The 7,162-nt window shown below is 42.7% G+C and overlaps 1 protein-coding gene across 4 annotated transcripts in view; it reads left to right on the top strand.

The window, feature by feature from the left end:
- The first annotated feature begins 263 nt into the window (after positions 1 to 263).
- ZNF559 (zinc finger protein 559) overlaps positions 264 to 7,162 on the top strand; it is a 25,819-nt gene continuing 18,920 nt past the window's right edge. For 2 of the 4 annotated variants that reach the window (XM_011954909.1, XM_011954911.1), the window contains exons 1-2: positions 264 to 748; positions 1,215 to 1,295. The gene's annotated coding sequence lies outside the window, so the exon portion shown is untranslated. Of the gene's footprint in view, positions 788 to 840; positions 925 to 1,214; positions 1,296 to 7,162 lie in introns of those variants that run through there. The other 2 variants (XM_011954908.1, XM_011954910.1) reach the window with 2 other exon arrangements.

Genomic DNA, 7,162 nt, shown 5'->3' with positions numbered 1-7,162 from the left:
GGGGAATAAACGGTCTGGGCATAACAGTAACAAAAGGACCAGAGGCTACTCCCTTTGACCTGTTCCGCTGGCAGATAAGAAATTGGCGGTCTGCAACAAATCAGACTGATGGCCTGTTGAGTCTTCGTTTGCAGAGAAGTGTAACTTTGTAACTTCACCCTAGCCTTTGATTGGTTGCTTTTTGCAACCAATCAGATGTTTGCACAGGAGTGTGACCTTTGTAACTTCACTTCAGCCTCTGGTTGGCTGCTTTCTGCAACCAATCAGACTGCCGGCAAACTTCATTTACAGGAGGTGAGCATGAAGTGGCCAATGGTAAACTTCTAAGAGGTATTTGGACTCATGAAGATTCTGCATCAGGGCCCTTGAGCTGCTGCTTGGCCAGTTCCCACACTGTGGAGTATGCTTTTGTTTTCAACAAATCCCTGCTTTTGTACTTTTGTTGCTTCATTCTTTCTTTGCTTTGCTGGGCGTTTTGTCTAATTCTTTGTTCAAAACGCCAATAACCTGGACAGCTTGCAGTCAAGACCCTCTACCGGTGACACTTGCCCTCTTCCGGGAGTTAAACAGCATTTCCTCTCTGCTCTGGGCTGGAAAAAGCCGCAGCCGCTTATGGGCAGGGAACCCGAGGCCCCGCCCTATGTGGTCCTAGCCTCTGCGCGTGCGCAGCCTGTCTGCGTGTGCGCATGCGCATGCTCATGCTCATAACGGCCGCCATCTTAACCGCGGGCTCCCGCTGGCGTGTGAGGTAAGTCTTGATTTCTCGGCGGCGTCTGGTCTTGTCCCGGTGCGGCCACGTGGGAGTAGGTGGGTCGAAAGGGGAGATGCCCAGTGAAATGGAGCCTCTCCCGTGCACAGTCGGGCAGTTCGAGCGTCCTGTGGGCGCTCCCAAGTCGCGGCCCCTCCTCTGAAAGCCACAGTCAGGTCTGTCCTCAGGGGTCGAAGCGGCTCCCCTGGGGCCTCCGCCCTGGAGGAGGCGGGGAGGGGCACGGCGTTTTCATTCGCCTTGTTCCCATCTGCAGAAGCCTCATAGGGCCGGGCGCGGCGGCTTACGCTTGGCATCCCAGCGCTTTGGGAGGCTGAGGTAGGAGGTTTACTTGAGGCCAGTACAACATAGGGAGACAGGACAACATAGGGAGAGCCCCTCCCGCCCCAAAATCTAATGGGGGGGAAAAAAAGCCTCTACATCCAGCGTTGTGCCTTTTCTCCAGAAGGAAGAGCATCTGTGCTTTCCTGTTGTGACTTTCGCTTGGCGTCCTCCTGGTCTCACCAGCCGGGCAATTCTGTCGTGTCTGGTGAGCACTTCATGCACTTGTTCTGGCTGTAGGTGTCGGGTCTTGAAGTTTTAAGTTGTATACGAGGTGGAAAGAAACCTTTTCAGGTTGTTCGGGAGCAGCTGGATCTGATACCATCGAATGCATGAGTGGGTAGATGAATGCACATAAATGTACAATTTACCATCGAGGAAAAACACAGGACTGCTGAACTGTGGTTCCCGACCATCACCTCGATCTCACCCTAGTGCCCTGCAGATTCCCCCAGAGCCTCAAAACAGGAGGGCGTCCCTAGGAACATGATGCAGGCTGATTTACTAGCACGAGTGATTGAATTGATAATGAATGCGGAGATAACTTTCGGCAGGTGGGTCAGCTACTCGTTTATAAGTCTTACCGAGGGCGGGGCCAGGTGGTTCACACCTGTAATCCCAGCGTTTTGGGAGGCTGAGGCTGGAGGACCGCTTAAGCCCAGGAATTTGATGCTAACCTAGAAAAAATAGGGCAAACCCCTGTCTACTAAAAATTAAAAAAATTAGCTGGGCATGGTGGTGTGTGTCTGTGGTCATACCTACTTTGGAGGCTGAGGTGGGAGGATCACTTGAGCCTGGGAGGTCGAGGGTGCTATGATTGTGTCACTGCACTCCAACTTGGGCGACAGGGTGAGACCCTGTCTCGAAAAAACAAAACAAAACAAATACCGATCTAGAGAAAATCTGTAGCTCAAGTACAACAAATGTCTTTAGGGCGGGCGTGGTGGCTCATGCCTGCAGTCCCAGCACGTTGGGAGGCTGAGGCTGGCGGATCACGAGATCAGGAGTTCGAGACCAGCCTGACCAACATGAAACCCTGTCGCTATTCAAAGTACAAAAAATTAGCCAGGTGTGGGCGCCTGTAATCCCAGCTACTCAGCGTTGTGAGGTACGAGAATCGCTTGAACCGGGGAGGCAGTGGTTGCAGTGAGCCGAGATCGCGACAGTGCCGAGACTCAATCAATCAATCAATCAATAAATCCATCCGTCCATCCATCCCAAATGTCTTTAACCAAATGTCTTTAACCCTTAACCTACATTTACTAGTTGTTAAGATTTGTTTCATTTTTTTCTGTATATGCTTTATGATGAGCCATTTAAATTGGAAGTGAATGAACTTTCCCCTTTAATCTTAAGCGTGTATCTTATATACGTCCTAAAAGTGAAGACAAGGTTAAAATAAGACTACATTGTCCATTCTCACCCCCAAATCAAATCACATTTCCCCAGCTGTCCAAAAGTCGCCATTATGTTGCCAGGTTGTTTGCATGTTTTTAGATCTGTTAAATCTGTTTTTAACTAGTGACTAGCACCTGGGTTGTAAATTAATACTTCTTGGTGTCAAAAAAATTACATAAACCCTCCAGGCGAAAGTGGGATATTTCAGTCTTTCTGATATTTCTTACTGATACAGTTTCAAACAGCAAATTTCTAATAACTGATTTTAGAGAACAAAGTTTCACAGTGAGTAAAAAAGCAACAGTAACTCAAAGAAAAAAGTCATTAAAACTGCTTTGTTCCTTTTGTGGTAACCGTACAGCTGTATTTTTCGTTTTTTGGGTTTGGGGTTTTAAGTTTTAAACTTTCCTTTTTTATTTCTGTGCTTACCCAATACAGCTTTTTAAACATCATAGTTATTACTCCTGTTTCATAAATGAAATGGCCTTGAGCGTATGTGGAGTCATATTTTTAAATTTTTTTATATTTATATACAATATGATTGATTTTTGTATTTAGTTTGAGAGTCTTTGTTTTTCACGTTTAATGTGTTTTCTTCCACTTTTAACCCACTGTAAAGTTAATATCTTACTCTATGCGATTAAAAAGTTTCTAATAGGGAGATACTTCAAGACTAGGCAAGGATTCTGTTTTCATCTTACTATATGCCCACTAATTTTAGTATCCATTGATAATTATTACCTGTAATATTATTGTGCCATTTTTCCAAATTATGAATTTCTGTTCCAGTCGTATCTTCTGTATTTATTGGAATTCTGCCAAAAACAACTTTTCTTTCTCCTCCCTTTATTAAATTACTTCACATCAGTATAGGCCAGTGGCTGTTACCACTATTTTTTATTTTCTTGCTCAGAATGTCCCAGACTTGGTTATTGGGAACTCCCTTAAGTTGATTTCTGCATTTTTTTTGACATGTTCCCATCCTTTTTGGAGGATTTATTTACCTTCTGGCAGTGTTCAGGCTCATCTTGTACTTTCCTTGCCTTAGACCTGGAATTGATCTCTGGGGAACTCTGGTTCCTTTTGTTGGAGAATGAAATTCATAAACCAAGATCTGGGCGTTAGGTGTGCTTTTTTCTTCTGGATACATCTGGGAAATGTGTGTGTCTGTTACACACACCAAAACATTTATATCTGTCTATATGTATTTGTATATATTCCTAAACCTATGACGTATTTAATAGGTATTGGGGTTTCAGTTTTGCAACATGAAAAGGGCTCTGGAGGTTGATGGTGGTGATGATTGTACAAACATGTACTTAATGCTACTGAACTATACACTTGAAAATGGTTAAGATGTTAAATATTCTATGTATTTTACCACAATAAAGAAAAAAATTTACCAAAAAAACATGGTATCATATCCAAATCTCAGCTTTTATTCTATTTCTGAAGAATATGTCTTTGGAATATTGATAGGAATTGCATGGAATCTGTTGATCACTTTAGGTGCTGTGGACATTTTAATATTCATCCTATACATGAACACTGGGTATCTTTTTCAGTTTCTTTCATCAGTGTTTATAGTTTTCAGATCTTTTACCTCCTTAGGTGAATTTATTACTAAATATTGTTAATGGTGTTTTAATGGAATTCTTTTCTTACTTTCTTTTTTGGATAGTTTATGTATAGAAACACAACTGATTTTTGTATGGTTTTTTTTTGAGATGGAGCCTTGCTCTGTGGCCAGGCTGGAGTGCAGTGGTGCAATCTCGGCTCACCGCAACCTCCCACCTCCAGGGTTCAAGTGATTCTCCTGCCTCAGCCTCCCGAGTAGCTGGGATTACAGGCACATGCCACCACACCCAGCTAATTTTTGTATTTTTAGTAGAGATGGGGTTTCACCATGTTGTCCAAGATGGTCTCGAACTCCTGACCTCGTGTTCCTCCCACCTTGGCCTCCCAAAGTGCTGGGATTACAGGCATGAGCCATCACGCCTAGCCTGTATGTTGATTTTGTATCCTGCAACAAAGAGTACATTTGCTTACTTGTTCTAACAGTTTTTGGTGGAGTTTTTGGGTTTTCTGTATATAAGATCATGTCATCTGCAAACAGTTTATTTTACTTCTTCTCTTCTAATTTGGATGCCTTTTATTTCTCTCTCTGTTTTGCTTAATTGCTCTGTCCAGGTTTTCTGGTACTGTGTTGAACATAAGTGGTTAGATTGGGCACCCTTGTCTTGTTCCTGATCTTAAAGGAAAGGTTTAGCTTCCTACTATTGAATATGATGTTAGCTGCGGGCTTGTCATATGGCCTTTATTATGTTGAGGTACATTTCTTCTCTACACAAATTTGAGAGTGTTTTTTTTTTTTTTTTTGAAACAGGAGTCTCGCTCTGTCTTCTGGGCTGGAGTACAGTAGCATGATCTCTGCTCACCACAGCCCCACCTCCCAGGTTCACATGATTCTTGTGCCTCAGCCTCCAAGTAGCTGGGATTACAGATGCACACCACCATGGCCCGCTAATTTTTGTATTTTTAGTAGAGACGGGATTTCACCATATTGGCCAGGCTGGTCTCAAACTCCTGATCTCAAATGATCTACCCGCCTTGGCCTCCCGGAGTGCTAGGTTTACAGGCATGAACCACTGTGCCTGGCCTGTTGAAGGTCTTTATCATGAAAAGATGTTTTATTTTGTCAAGGCTTTGTCTGCATTTATTGAGATGATTATAAGAACTTTGTCCTACGTTCCGTGAATGTGGTGTATCACATTGCTTAATTTGTACCATCCTTGAACCCCAGGAATAAACCCTACATGGTGTTAACATGTGGTTGAATTCAGTTTGTTTCTCTTTTGTTGAGATTTTTTGTGTGTGTGTTTTGTTTTTGAGACTGGGTCTAACTCTGTCTCCCAAGCTGGAATGCAGGGGCACAATCATGGTTCACTGCAGCCTTGTCCTCCTGGGGTCAAGCAGTCCTCCTACCTCAGCCTCCCAAGTAGCTGGGACCACAGGCGTGTGCCACCACACCCGGCTTTTTGTAGAGATGGGGTATCACTATGTTCCTCATGCTGGTCTCAAACTCCTGGGCTCAAACAATCCTCCCACCTCAGCTTCCCAAAATGCTGGGATTACAGGCGTGATCCATTGCACCTGGCCTTGTTGAGGATTTTTGCATCTATATTCCACAAGGATATTGGCCTGTAGTTTTCTTGAAGGCTTCCTGTCTGGCTTTGGTATCAGGGTATTGGTGGCCTTATAAAGTGAGTCTGCAAGTCTTCCTTCTTCAGCGTTTTGGAAGAATTTAAGAAGTATTGGCATTCATTCTTCTTTCTTTCTTTTGAGACAAAGTTTTGCTCTTGTTGCCTGGGCTGGAGTGCAGTGGCATGATCTCGCCTCACTGCAACCTCCGCCTCCTGAGTTCAAGTGATTCTCCTGCCTCAGCCTCCTGAGTAGCTGGGATTACAGTCGCCCCCCCACCCCACCCGGCTAATTTTTGTATTTTTGGTAGAGATGGGGTTTCACCATGTTGACCAGGCTGGTCTCTAACCCCTGACCTTGAGTGATCCACCTGCCTCAGCCTTCCAAAGTGCTGGGATTACAGGCGTGAGCCACCACGCTCGGCCCATTAATTCTTTAAATGTTTGGTAGAATTCACCAGTAAAGCCATTTGGTCCTGTTAGTGCAGGGTGGTTGGACACTCATTTAATTTCCTTACTTGTTTTTGGTTGTGCAGGTTTTTTATTTCCTCATGATTCAGTCTTGATAGATTGTGTGTTTCTAGGAATTTGTCTGTTTCTTCTAGGTTATCCAATTCATTGGCGTGTAAGTGTTCACGGTAGTCAGGGTTCTCTGTTTTTCTGAGGCATCCATTTTAATGTCCCGTTCTTTTAAGTTTATAATCTTATTTGAGTTTTCCTTCTCTTTTTCTTACTTACTATAGGTAAAGATTTCTCCATTTGTTTAATTTGTTTTAAAAAAAACAAGCTCTCAGTTTTGTTGATCTTTTGTTTCTAGTATCTATTTCATTGATTTATTTTTGCTCTAATCTTTATTATTTCCTTCCTTCTGACTTTGGGCTTAGTTCTTTTTCTAATTCCTTGAGGCATAAATTAGGTTGTTTATTTGATATCTTTTTTTTTTTTCTGATATGAGTATGTATTGCTCTAAAGGTTTGTCTTAGAACTTCTTTTAACTGCATCCCGTAAGTTTTGGTATGTCAAGTTTCTACTTTTGTTTGTCTCAAGATAATTATTAGTTTTCTATTTTAGTGTATTCCTTGACCCTTGCTTGTTCAAGAGTATATTGGTTAATTTCCACCTATTTCTAAATTTTCCTGTTTTTAGCCTGTTACTGATTTCTAGCTTCATACCATTATTTTCAGAAAAGATGGTTTTTATGATTTCAGTCTTCAGTCTTACTAAATTTGTTAACTTGCTTTGTCACTCAACATTTTATCATCCTGGAGAATATTCCAAGATAAATTCTCCTGTGTGCTGGAGAAGAATGTATTTTGTACTGCTGTTGGATGAAATATTCTGTTTCTACATCCATTTCATCTATATTGTTTTTCAAGGTCTATTTTCTTTTTCTTTTTTTTTTTTTTGAGACGGAGTCTCGCTCTGTGGCCCAGGCTGGAGTGCAGTGGCCGGATCTCAGCTCACTGCAAGCTCCGTC

Source organism: Colobus angolensis, unplaced genomic scaffold (genome assembly GCF_000951035.1).
Source record: "Colobus angolensis palliatus isolate OR3802 unplaced genomic scaffold, Cang.pa_1.0 Scaffold39, whole genome shotgun sequence".
Lineage (NCBI taxonomy): Eukaryota > Metazoa > Chordata > Mammalia > Primates > Cercopithecidae > Colobus > Colobus angolensis.
The sequence above is the reverse complement of the archived record's forward strand: the minus strand, read 5'-3'. Positions and strand labels throughout refer to the sequence as shown.